Source organism: Antechinus flavipes, chromosome 3 (genome assembly GCF_016432865.1).
Source record: "Antechinus flavipes isolate AdamAnt ecotype Samford, QLD, Australia chromosome 3, AdamAnt_v2, whole genome shotgun sequence".
Taxonomy (NCBI): Eukaryota; Metazoa; Chordata; class Mammalia; order Dasyuromorphia; family Dasyuridae; genus Antechinus; species Antechinus flavipes.
Genome location: NC_067400.1, coordinates 303,972,031 through 303,985,957, shown reverse-complemented (window position 1 = coordinate 303,985,957; position 13,927 = coordinate 303,972,031). Strand labels below are relative to the sequence as shown.

Genomic DNA, 13,927 nt, shown 5'->3' with positions numbered 1-13,927 from the left:
CAATGAAAAAATGAGAAGAGCTTCCTCCTATTCTTCCTACCCAATAGCACCCAATAGGGTATCAGTTAGTAAATTCTGAATTAAGTAGAAAAGAAACAAAAGCTCAGGCTTGAATAGGATTTCAAAAACCTATCTCATTAATTCACAAAATTATACAATCTTAGCGTAACATGAACTTTAAAGGCCATTGAGTTCATCACTAGTAACATGCTCTGCTTGAAAATATCCAGTAAGAGGTAAAGCTGAGATAAGATGAAACTACTTCAAGACAATTGTTACTGTTACAAAGATTTGTTTCTCTCATAAAAAACTCAAATCAGCTTCTCAGCAACTTCCACCAATTCTTCCTAGTTCTTTCCTCTAGAATCAAGGAAAGCAAGTCTGATCCTTTTTTGATTATTCATGTGTTACAGATGACAGCATTTCAAATACTTCTGGGCTTTAGCACTTTTTGTCTGGACTTTTACAATACTTCCTTGCTTTCAGCTTCTTTCTTCCATCAGTCTATTTTCCACAAGGTTGCCAAAACAATCCTTCTAAGGCACAGGTCTGACTGTCCTTTTCCTGTTCAGAGATCTTCAATGGCTCCCTATTACCCTTACTATAAGATATAAAATCCTGACCTTATATCTTGCCACTGGAGGAGAGAGTGAGGCTGATGATTTTGCACAGTCCTGCCTCACTTAAATTCATTTCACTTGCAAGTTAAAACATCACCCTCTTTGCCTCATTGATTCTCTTCCAGAACAAAGAAAAAAGAACAACAATCTCTATACCTTGATGTATTCCTTTCTTACCTTTGCCTTAAATCCTTGCATGATGACTACTAAGCTGAAAGATGCACTGCCACTAAGAATACTCTCCCTCTCACATACCTTCACTTCTCTCTTCTTTCCCTGGTTTTGTGCTGCTCAAAACCCATCTGGCCTGCTTATTTGCTCATATGGCTCAGATGACATGGAAATCACCAATTCCATTCATTCCAGTGAGATCAAAGACCACGAGTCCTTACTGTTTGCCCTGCAATTGGTTTCTAACATTCTCTAGGCCATCCACTCTGTTCTGTCTCTATAACTTGCAGGGTCCCAGAACTGTTATTTGACCTATCGACATAGCAAAGGACCCTGATCTTTTCTATCTGTCCTTCTGAAGAGCTTTTAGTAAATATTTGCCTTTTTATTGATTTTGCAACTGAATATTAGATGTGCTATCTTCCCCCAGTGAGAATATAAGTTTCTTGAAAACATGAATTATCTCACTTTTTAAAATTTATATCCCCAAATTTACATTTAGCTGGATATTTAATATGTACTTAATAAATTCTCATTCATTCAAGGTTAGCTTAGATGCTACCTCCTCTAAGAGGAGCTACCTCCTCTCTATTTCTTGAGGTTTCTAAATCTCACTCCCATCTCAAATCACTTCATATTTGTTTACCTGTATAATTGAAATATGTGAGAATCGTGGTTTATAATTAGTTTGAAAGAATTCAAAGAGATTCTCTTATAGTCACAAAAGAATTTAGTAAAGCCATAGCTGTCAGACTAGTCTCTAAGAGAGACTAGCAATTAAAGGAAGTTTAAGAGAGTTTTTTAATACTGAAAATTTGGTGTTTCAGTCTTCAGGCTTACAGCCTACAAGGTTGTAAATTATAAAAGAGACATAAGAAAGGAGATAGGATGTTTTTTAGATTTATTGTCCACATTTCTTAGTTCTTCCTTTTGAGGAGATGCTGGACTTTGACCCATAATACCTGTTACATCTTTTTAGCATCTATGTTCCAGGGAGATATTATTTCATTTGGGGCTTTGTACATAGTAGGTATTTATCTTCTTTCCTCCAGGGGAGGTCAAAGAATATGTTGCAGAGGTCCCAAAGATTGTACCTGGTTTGTGTGAGTAGACCTTGAGTTCTGGAACATCATTTACAATGATATTTAAGACAAGACATTTGAATGAGCTTTATTTGAAGCAACCAGGTGACCCAATGGATAGAGTTCAAATCCAGTCTCAGATCTTTACTAGCTGTGTGACTCTTAGCAAGTCACTTAACCTAAGCATTCCTCAGTTTCCTCAAATGTTAAAGTATAAAAATAATAGCACCCACCTTTCCAGGGGTGTTTTGAAAATCAAATGATAAAATATTTGTGAAACACTTTGAAAATCTTAAATATTTATGTAATTATGTTTATTCATTTTCTTTACAATTATAAGTTTTGTGTCCTCTTTCTCTCCTCAAATTATATTATATTTACTCAAAGAATCACAGAATTGAGAGTTGGCAGAGACCTCAAAGTTTCTTTTAGTCCAGCCCAGAATGCAAAAAGATTCCTTGTTATAACATAATGATAATAATAATAATAACTAGCATTTATAAGTCCTTAAGGTTTGCAAAATACTATAAATTTCTCATTTGCTCATCAAAACCACCTTGTTTATTATTACTATTATTATTTTATAGACTGAGTCATAGAGAAGTTAAATGACTTGCCTGGGATTGCTACTAATAAGCATATGAGGCCAGATTTGAACTTAGATTTTTCTGACTTTTGAATAGTACTCTAATCCTGTACCATTATATTGCTTCTTTAACACATTTTATGTCCAGCTTCTACTGGAAATACTACAAGGAGGAATTTTTTTGGTCAGCAATTCCCAATTTTAGAGGGCTCTTTGTTAAGGAAGCAGAGCTGGGGGCCACAGTGGATAGAATGCTGGGCAGTGACAGAAGACTTATTTTCCTGAGTTCCAATTTGACCTTAGACATTTGCTAGTTCTGTGACCCTTGGTAAGTCACTTAATCCTACCTGCCTCCATTTCCCATCTGTAAAGTGATCTAGAGAAAGAAATGGTAAACTATTTTAGAATCTTTGCCAAGAAAAGCCCAAATAGGGTTACAAAAGAGTTGGAAACAACTGGAAAATAATTGTATTGTTAGCAATTGTTAAGAAATTTGAAGTTTTTTTCTGACATTGGTCCTAAAATTACCCCTAAAACTTTCAGTCATTGTTCATCTTCCTCCACAAGAAAGTCCTTCAAATACACTTGAAGACAGCTAGCATGTTCCATCTAAATAGTCTTTCATCCAAACTAAACATGCCCAGTTGCTTCCATATCCTCACTGATTAACTGATTCATCCAATACATATTTATTTAACACCTACTCTGAGTTTCAACAGTGTTACTTATCTGTATTTTGTATTCATGATAGAATGTGGAGGGATGGGAGACAGGAATTTTTTTCCCTTTTTATTCATAGCAACTAACAAGATCCTTAGCATTTTAAGAGTATTTAATAAGTATTTATTGAACTCAATGGAATTGAGCCATGAAGTGGTTGTGTCAGAGAAGAAAGAGGAGGAAAATTTCAATAATGAAAGAATTATGAACAAAGTCAAATGCTAGTATTTGCTATATGTAATAGAAATAAGCTGGAAATTGGAAGTCCAGTTATTGAATTAAATGATATCCTTATATAAATGTAATGAAATAATATTATATCATATGGATTGACATCTATTAGAAGACTTGCATTGATACTGTTGCAAAGGAAGAAAGCAGATTCCAAAGAATAACATACAGAATGACTACAAAAATGTAAATGAAAAAAACAATAAAAAAAGGAAGAATTTAGGTCAAATACAATGGCTTAAGCTGGTTGCAACTGGTTGAAATTAAATCCACTTTCTTTCTCTTAACAAATGGTCAGTTAAATGAATAGATTTGTCAAACATAATCTCTATATTTATATTAGACCATTTTGTTTAGCATTTTTAAAGGAAATCAACTATGATGGTTATTTATCAGTAGATTTTTCAAGCTTCAAAGCAAAATACATCAATATAACTAATTCTTAAAATTGATACTTATATATTATGTATCAACTTTAAGAATTAGTTATATATTTTATATATGATATAATATACAATTAATATTTGATAAAAGAACAAAAACTGAAGGCTACAGAAGAGTCAACAAGCTTGAATATTTAGAGAAAAATAGTTATTGCTGGATAGCAGGTTACAGAGAAAAATTCTATAGAGCCGCAAGGGCTGAAGTCAAAGGGTGAAGAGGCATTGTACAGTTTAGAAGTAGAATAGAAGATAGGATTGTTAGCTTAAAATGTTAGCAGCTGGATTTGAGGGAAACAGAAGAGATTTGATATAGACACTATAGAAAATGTGATAGAAAGATAAGATATGAATAAAAAGTTTGCTAAATAGCACTGAGGACTCAGTTGAAATTAGATAATGGATACAATATTTCAAGGCTTTGACATTTTCATGTGCAATGCATAGAACTTCATAATAAGAACAGAGAAAATGTATTATGTCAAATATCTAGATCTGAATATTGAAGCAGATTATATTTTTTCAAAGGGAAGGGGAAAAACAGTTTTTCTTTGTGCTGGAGAAGGCATCATCAGAATGACTAACTATATTTTCTGGTTTGGCTAGTAAAGTAAATGAAACCTAAATGGCCTACAATGGCCTAGAAATTTAAGAGTTAAGAGACAATAGGTATGGATAAGGGCACAGAAAAACTTCTCTTTACCTCTGAACTTCTCTCATTGGAAGTACCACATCCCACCTCTCCAGCACCACTCCACTTCTTCCTAGAATTTCCAGTTAAGGAGGATCCCTGGCCAGTCATGTCTTCATTCCTCTATAGCCTGTATTCCTTATTTTCTGGACTTTTTCTACCATCCCTTCTCACTAGCTACTTTCATCTCTGCTCCTTCCCATTTCCAGCTTCTATTTATGTGATATCTTAATTTATTAAAATGTAAGCACCTTGAGGGCAGGGATTATTTCTCCTTGTTTTTGTGTCTCCTTGCTTTAGCTCAGTACTTAGCACATAGTAAACATTTTTTAAAATACTCCTTCACTTGATTTTAGTTGACTTGAGTAATGCTCAGGAGAATTTGGGAAGTAGCTAATTTGAGGGAAATTGAAAGGGCAACATTTTCCAAAATACCTTCCCTCCTACCTAGCTCAAAATTGTACCATTTATATCACTGATGGGCAAAATAACATCGGACATTGTTTATAAAGTACCTCCTTATTAATGAAAAATAGTCTTATTCCATTTATATACTAACCTAGTTGTGTTTATCCAATTAGGTCATATTTGGAACCCTGGAGAGAGGAGATACAGGAAGGAAGGTTTTGATCATGCCAGGAAGGCAAGCATGAAAGCACCCGGCCAGCATCAGGCCAGGAAAGACAGATTGAATGTGAAGGTCCCACAAATGAGAGGAGGTGCTGAACAAAACTGGTTACTTGCTTTATCACAGTGACCAGGGCAAGCATTTCACAGTGAGTTGAAACTATTAATATAACTTGAATTCACCATGGTCATTGTGGCCCTGCTAAGTAAGCTATATAGCTTAATGTCTCTTCAAATGAAGATCCTTTATCAGCCAGTCATGATTTAAGTTGCACAGGAACATATGTGGGGGAGTGGGACTGGGAGGAAAAGTGTCTGCTTTAAACTAAGAAAACTAACCCACCTTCAAGCAGAAAGACCATTAGCTCTCAATTTCTTTTTGTGTTTGGATAGCTGCCAAGATCCATCCCAGGAGACCATTATTTCCTTTCAAGAGACCAAAAAATCAATCACTTAATTCTTGGTGAGACTGAGGTGGAAGATTAAAGCTGATTAAAGCAGATTATAAACACAATCCCTTCTGCCAAGTTTCCTGGGGACCCCCAGAAACCATTCAGACCTTCATTAAATCAATTACCAGCATGCACCATTGAGATACAGTACTTATTTTGTTTACTCATCTTCCTCTTCTATTATTCTGTTTCTATGTGGAAAATCTCACAGCCTTCAACTAGAAAGGGACTGGTGGTTATCCATATATTTTTTCATGAGTTCATTCGATCACAATCTTATGATGTTATCTGTACAGTGAAATTCTCACGTGGAAATTCTCTCCACCAAAGCAGAGAGGTAACTCATCCACAATATATATTTTATAGAATTCTCAAGGGGACCAAGAGATTAGATAATTTAATCATATTCACATATTATTTCAGAGAATTTGAACCCAGAGCTTCCTAATTACAAAGCTAACTCTCTAGCTGCTATGCCATCATTATCACCTCCAAGATCAAATATAAAATCCTGTTTAGCATTCAAAATTTAGAACCACTCCCATGCACCTTTATAGTCTTCTTATTTCTTGCATCTCTCCCCCCCAACCAGAAACAGAGAAAGAGACAGATACATACACAAAGACAGAGAGAGACAGACAGACAGACAGACACACACACACACACACACACACACACATAGATTCATTGATATTGGCCCTTTTGCTGTTACTCAAACAAAACATGTACAGATTGGCTATTTTCATTTGCTGTTTTCTCATAAATAGAATATCCTCCTTCCCTGTCTCTACTTTAGGCTTTTCTTAGCTTCTCTGGTTTCCAAGCATTGCTTTCCACAGGAATCTTTTCCCAATCTTTTAATGTTCGTGATTTCTCTTTATTGATTATTTTCTATTTATCTTGCATACAGCTTGTTTGGAAATAGATGTTTATTTGTTGTTACTTCCATTATATCGGGAGCTCCTCAAGGGCATGGATTGTCTTTTGCTTCTCTGTATATTTTCAGTGCTGAGAACAGTGTGTGACTCTGTAGGGGCTCAATAAATGTTGATTGAACTTACTGTGCTGATTCTCATTTTTCATTATAGATAGAGAAAATATCAAAGATTCTTCCAGAAATCTTCTTGCTTCTGGACTTGATCAACATGTACATTGAGATCACTTGTTTCTGAGATAAAGATAGGAAACTGAATATGTTGTTTTGGTGCAGAAGATTGATATAAAGCTGCCATCAGTAAACGGCAAGATGCCAGTGATCAACATAATAGAGAAGTTTTAAAACACCATTATCAGCAGCTCTCCCACACCAAATGAAAGCACATTTCATCAGTGATGTGATGGATGGAACATTTGCCTAGGTATCATAGCTGCCAAGGAATAGATTCAATATGATATATTTCTATTACTCAACAAAATGGTTAGATATGCCATTTTAAATGTCTGTCTAATACCAGGTGTGAACTGAGGTTTGATAGCACAAAGTCCTACTATGTGATCTTTCTATTATTTCAAACTGTTTTCAAGTCTTTTATAAATGTTAATTGTGTCAATAATACTTCATGAAATATTTTGCAATATTTTAAGCCCAAGTAACAATGATTCATTTTTAGAATAATTCATCAAATGAAAGTGAATTGTGGACAAAATTAACATAAAGCTGAGATTTTAATTACACCAAAGGTAAGAAAATTTAAGTTGTGATTCCCCAAACAACTACAATCAGATATCCTGGCAAATAGCATTTTCATTAACATATATGGCATTAATTTTCAATTCTACAATTGTAAAATGTTCAGCAATATTTACTCTGAGAGGAATTACTGATATTTTCTGACATTTATGTAACTGAAAACCCAAAATTAATTATGACCTACATATACTTACTTCTGCTTAATCTCCATTCTTTCTTCTTTAAGGAAATCAGTGAGAAAAAGAAAAGAGCTATGTGCCTTCCCTGATGATTTATGTACATTTTCTTTACCACTTTATGAGGTCTTATGGTCCAATGGAGATCCAACAAGGTTTTTATGTTGCAACACCTCATGTGCCTAGTTTCAATTTCATGACATTCCTAGAAAAATCTCATTATTCTAAACTTAACCACTCTGCTGCTAACTCTACTTCTTCCAGACTCTTTCCCGCTCTGACTGAAGGGATGAAACATGGAGTACTAAATTCTTCTCAATGTCTCCCTTTACAGAGAGAAAAACTAGACTCTAAATTGACTATACTTTGCATTTGCTGCTCTGCCTCAATTCAACTTCACAGAAGGGAACTCCTTACGCCTTCTATCTTATTTATTGCCTTCTTTTAAGTATTTTCTTTCCCCTTTTGATTATAAGCTCCTTGAGGGCAGGGATTGTGACTCATTTTATTAAATTTTAAAAACCAGTTTTATTATTTTTATTTTAAAATTTTGCTAATTTATTTCATTTATTATTATTAATTTTAATTTTACTAAATTTTAATAATCTCATCATTTATTTATGTTTGTTATTATATATCCCCAGCACTTAGGACAGTGTCTGGTACATAATAGATGCTTAATTCTGCAGCTCGTTCTGCATCAAGAGTTGTCCAGATGGGCCTAAACCCAGAAGAAGACTTATATAAGAAGTTTATATAATGACTTTGACTCAAGAAGAGACAATGAGGAAAAAACAGGCAAGTAGAAAAAAATAACCCTGTAAGAGTGTATTTCATGGATTCCTGGAAGCTAAGATGGTGGAAAAACAGTTACACATCATAACTCTCCCATATTCACCTCCAAACAATCACAAAATTACAATGCAAAACAAGTCCTAGAATGGCAGAACCAGCAAAAAGATGGAGTTTACAAACTTCTAGCCCCCAAAACTTGAAAGAGCAGCAAGAAAGGTTTGTCTCACTTGGGTAAAAAGGAAGCTTATTCTAAGAAAGGAAACATCCTGGCAAGCCAGAAACAAGCCTCCCTTCAGCAAACCATTGAGAGATCCTGAGCCTCAGTGTGATTGAGCAGACAAAAGCCAACCCCAAGAAGCTCCAGTGTACCTCAGTATAGCCAGGAGAAAGGGCAGGATCCAATATTGAGAACTGCCTCAGGTGTCATCATTGACAACAGGAAAAGAGGAAATCTGCTGCAGCCGGATTTCCACCTGCTTCAGTGTAGCCCTGGGCAAAAAAAGTCAAAATAAACACCAAGGGTCCACAAGAACACAGGCAGTAATTAGAAATGGCCTGCCCACACTTCAGAATAGTTGGGGCAAATAGGCAACTACCAGCAATCAGACTTCCATGTGCTTTAGTGTAGCCCTAGAGAAACATGGAAACAACCTACTGGCTTCAATTCATGCCAAACAGTACCACTAGAATCCTCAATTAGTACCAAATAAGCTGCCAGATTCCTAAAGCTTCCAGCAGAGCCAGTCACCTCCTGCTCCCTCAGATTAGTACCAAACATGAGAGTCCCAGTGGACAACACTGGGCAACATCAATGCAGCACCATGTAAATAGCTATGGCCTGTAGCTCCTGGCACAAAAGAAGCCTGAAACAGTGCTTCTTCTGTCCTCAAACTCAAATTTGAAAGGAAGGCAAAAGGCCAAAAAAAGATAAGCAAAAAGCAACAAAATTTAATCACAAAAAGTTATTGTGGCCACAGAGAAGATCAAGACACAAACTCAGAAGAGGACAACAATATCAAAACACCCATAGGCAAAACCCCAAAGGAAAATGGGAAGTAGGCTCAAGCCCAGAATAAATTTATGGAAAAGCTCAAAAAGGAAATAAAAATTATATAAGAGCAGTGGAAGGTAAACTGGAAAAAGAAATGAGTGATACAGGAGAATTATTAAGAAAAAAAGTAAACAAATTGGTAAAAGAAAACAACTGCTTAGAAAGTAGAATGACCAAATTAAAGAGATGCAAAAATCCATTGAAGAAAACAATTCCTTAAAGAATACAATTAGCCAAATGGAAAAGAAAGCACAAAAGCTAATTGAGGAAAACAACTCTTTAAAAGTTAGAATTGGGCAAGTAGAAGCTAATGATTCTTTGATAATTCAAAGAATTAATCAAGGATTGATCAAACAAATTTAAAAGAATGAAATATGTGTATGTATGTATGTATGTATGTATGTATGTATGTATAATGCCTCACTGGAAAAACAACTAACCTGGAAAATAGGTGCAGAAGAGACAATGTCAGACTCCTTGGACAATCTGAAAGCCATAATCAAGGGGAAGACCTCAACATCCTCTTTTAACAGATTTTCAAGGAAAACTGCCTTGATCTCCTGCAACCAGAGGGCAAGATGGAAAGAATCCACCAATTACCTCAGGAAAGAGATACCAAAATAAAATTTCATGGGACATTATAGTTAAATTTCAGAAATATCAGGGCAAGAAAAAATACTACAAGTGGCTAGAAAGAAACAATCCAAATATCAGGGAGCCACAATTACAATTACACAAAATTTGACAGCTGTAATATTAAAAGATCAGAGGTCATGAAACATGATATTCCAGAAGGCAGAGAAGCTAGGACTACAACCATGAATTATTTACCCAGTGAAAATAAGCATAATTCTTCAAGGGGAAAATGGTTATTCAATGAAATAGAAGGATTTCAAGCTATCATAAGACCAGAATTGAACAACAACAACAAAAAAATGGTCTCTAAAATCAAGACTCAAAAGAAGCATAAACAGGTACAAAGAGTTAAAAAAAAACATAAGGGACTCAATAGAACCAAACTGTTTATGTGGGAAGATAATACTTATAAGTAAACATTTTATCACTAATTATAGAGATAGAAGGAATATACAGAGACAGAGAGTATGGATATAAGATGAATTTGAGGGAATGACATAAAAATTAAGGGATAAGAAAAACAAGTACAGTGGGTTCCAAAAGAATGGAAATCTATAAGGGGGTAAATTAATTCACACGAAGAGACATAAAAGACCTATTATGGTAGAAGGAAGGATAGGAAGGTAGGAGATGAGCATTACATGAAACTTACTTTCATAGAGGGAATAATGTACACAATCAGTTGAATATAAAAATTTATCATGTCAGACTGAGAAGTAGAAGGGGAAGAAGGAAAGCAGATTAGGAGAGGTGGTAGACAGAAGCAAAACATTGGTGTAGAAGGAAAAGGTGAAAGGAGAGAGAAGATAAACAGAAAGAAAAATAGTATGGAGAAAAATGTACCATTAGTAATCATATAGTGTTAGAATCCTAGTGTTAACTCAATGTAATTGATACAATGTTGGTGTTCACACCTTTACTCATTGGAGTTTGCACGTTTGGGAAATTTCAGGGTTTACTATGAGATATCCAAATTCACACCTCCCTTGAGTTATCACCTTGTTTCAAGTTGACTTAACACTAGGATTCCAACAATAAAGGAATGGGATGAACTGTCCCATAAAAATAAAAGCATATAGCAGAGTGGATCAAAAAAACAGACTGCTATAATATATTGTTTATAAAAGACTCAGATGAAAGTTGTAGTGTTTCATATATAGAGTAAAGGTAAGGGGCTGGAGCAGAATCTATTATGTCTCAGCCAAAATAAAAAATAAAAAACAAAAAAACAGAGGTAGTGATTCTGATCTTAGACAAAGTAAAAGCAAAACTAGACTTAACTAAAAAGTTAAGGAAGGAAACCATATCAGGCTAAAACCATATCATAAACAATGAAGCAATATCTATACTAAAAACATATGCACTCAATGATATAGCAACCAAGATCCTTAAAAGAGAAAGTTAGAAGAAGAAATAGACAGCAAAATTATACTTATGGCAGATCTCAACTGTACCATCAGAACTCAATAAATCTAACCAAAAATAAACAAGGAAGAAACTAAGAAAGAAAATGGAATATTAGAAAAGTTAGATATGGCAGACCATTAATGGGCAACTGAATGGGAACAGAAAAGAATATATCTTTTCTCAGCAGTATATAACACAACACAAAAATTGATGATGTGCCTATCAGGCACAATGAGCAATGTGCATAATGACCATGTACATACAACTTCAACATCAAATGTAGAAAGGCAGAAATATTAAATGTATTATTTTTGGATCATAATGCAATAAAATGTTCAAAAAATGGCAGTAGAAAACTTTAAAATTGAAAACTAGATAATCCCATCCTAAAGAATAAGTGGTTCAAAAAACAAAATAATAAAAACAATAATTTCATTAAAGTGAATGATAACAATGAGACAACATACTACAATCTATGGAATACAGCCAAGCAGTATTAGGGGAAAATTAATTTTCAAAAATTCAACAAATTAGGGAAATTAAAGAGTAAAGAATTGATCATGCAAAAAAAATTAGAAAAAAAAAACAGATTTAAAATCCCCAAATTGAACACCATATTGAAAATCCTGAAATAATCAAAGATTAAAAGTAAAAGGAAACAACATGAAACAACTATTGAGCTAATAAGTAAAACAAAACAAAAAGATAGACAAGTTATCAATTAAATTAAAAAGAAAAAAGAAATAAGAAAACCAAATAACTAACATCAAAAATGAAAAGGGTGAAATCACCACCAATGAAAAATAATATAAAACAATCCTTAAGAAATATGTTGTCTAATTATATGCCTAAAAATCTGATAATCTTAGAGAAATAATGAATATTTAAGAAAATATAAATTATCTAAATTAACAGATCAGGAAATAGAATATCCAAATAACCCTATTTTAGAAAAATAAATTAAACAAGCCATTGATGAGTTCTTTAGTAAAAAATCCCCAGGGCCAGGTGGGTTCAAAATTGAATTCTACCAAACATTTAAAAAAATAATGTTCCAACAGTTACATAAAATATTTGAAAAAAATAGACAAAGAAAGAGTCCTAATAAATTCCTTCTGTGACAAAAAATATGGAGTTGATATCTAAATCAGAAAGAGCTAAAACAGAAAAAGAAAATTATAGCCCAATTTCCCTAATGAATATTGATGCATAAAATTTTGAACAAAATTTGAACAGAAATATATCAAAAAGAATATACATTATGAGCTTATGGGCTTTATATCAAGAATTCTGTGTTGGTTCAATATTAGGAAAATTATCAGCATAATTGACTATATCAATTACAAAACCAACAGAAATCATATGTTTAACATAATAGATGATGAAAAAGCATACAGCATTCTTCTAAAAAACACTAAAGAGCATAGGAATAGAAGGAGCATTCCTTAGAATGAAAGAAGTATCATCTGAAACCATGAATGAGCATTGTCTATAATGCGGATAAGCTAGGAGCCTTACCAATAAAATCACAAGGATGACTATTATCACCACAATTGTTAAACATAGTACTGGAAATGTTAGATATATCAGTAAAGTATGGGGGGAAGAAATTAATGGTATTTAAATAGGTAATGAGGAAAAAAATTATCTCTCTTTGGAAATGATCTGATGTTATACTTAGAGAACCCTACAAAATCAACTAAAAAACTACTTGAAATAATTGACAATTTTAGCAAAGATGAAGGATATAAGATAAACCCACATAAATAATCAGCATTTCTTTATATAACCAACAAAGTCCAGCAGCAAGAGATAGAAAGAAAAATTTCATTTAAATACTGTAAACAATATAACATGCTTGGGAATCTACCTGCCAAGATAAACACATATGAACACAACTACAAAACAGCTTTTCATAAATAAAGTCAAATCTAAACAACTAGGAAACTATCAATTGCTTATGTGTATACTGAGTCAATCTCAGGGTTCTACCTGAGATGGGCAGCAACTTTCCTTACCTAGGCGCCACTATGACCCTTCAGACATCTCCAGATTACTTCAGCAGAATAGTCAATCACGACACGCAAGGAAAGTTTCAATCTCTTTATTAGTATCACCTCTTTCGCTCTCTCTCTCTCTCTCTCTCTTTCTCTTTCTCTCTCTCTCTTCTCTCTCTCTCTCTCTCTCTCTCTCTCTCTCTCTCCCTCTCTCTCTCTCTTTTTCCCCCCCTCTCTCTCTTTTTCCCTCTCTCTCTCTCTCTCTTCTCGGTCCTGCTTATATCCCCTTTCCCTGTTGCCCTTTTGTTGCCCTAACAACAGTACCACCATTTGAGGGGAGTGCTTTCCTGTTACTGGCACATACTCAATGCATGACTGCTCCGTGTTTCCTTGACCACCTATACATTTGGTGGATAACTATAACAGAAACTTGTCTGGCTTAACTGAAACTCGGGAATGCATGTCAGCAGAATACATGCCCAGGGCGCCTCTTGGACCTTCTTGGTATGTATTGTTTCCAGGCAACAATCAAAGACAAGGTTGGGGTTTTACAAA

The 13,927-nt window shown here is 34.3% G+C and overlaps 1 protein-coding gene across 4 annotated transcripts in view; it reads right to left on the bottom strand.

The window, feature by feature from the left end:
- The window catches only part of CD96 (CD96 molecule), a 151,875-nt gene extending 138,355 nt beyond the window's left edge, over positions 1 to 13,520 (bottom strand). For 2 of the 4 annotated variants that reach the window (XM_051985263.1, XM_051985262.1), the window contains exons 1-2: positions 13,394 to 13,520; positions 5,512 to 5,594 (exon numbers count right to left, since the gene is read on the bottom strand). The gene's annotated coding sequence lies outside the window, so the exon portion shown is untranslated. The remainder of the gene's footprint in view (positions 1 to 5,511; positions 5,595 to 13,393) is intronic. The other 2 variants (XM_051985264.1, XM_051985265.1) reach the window with 1 other exon arrangement.
- Between the last annotated feature and the right edge of the window lie 407 nt (positions 13,521 to 13,927).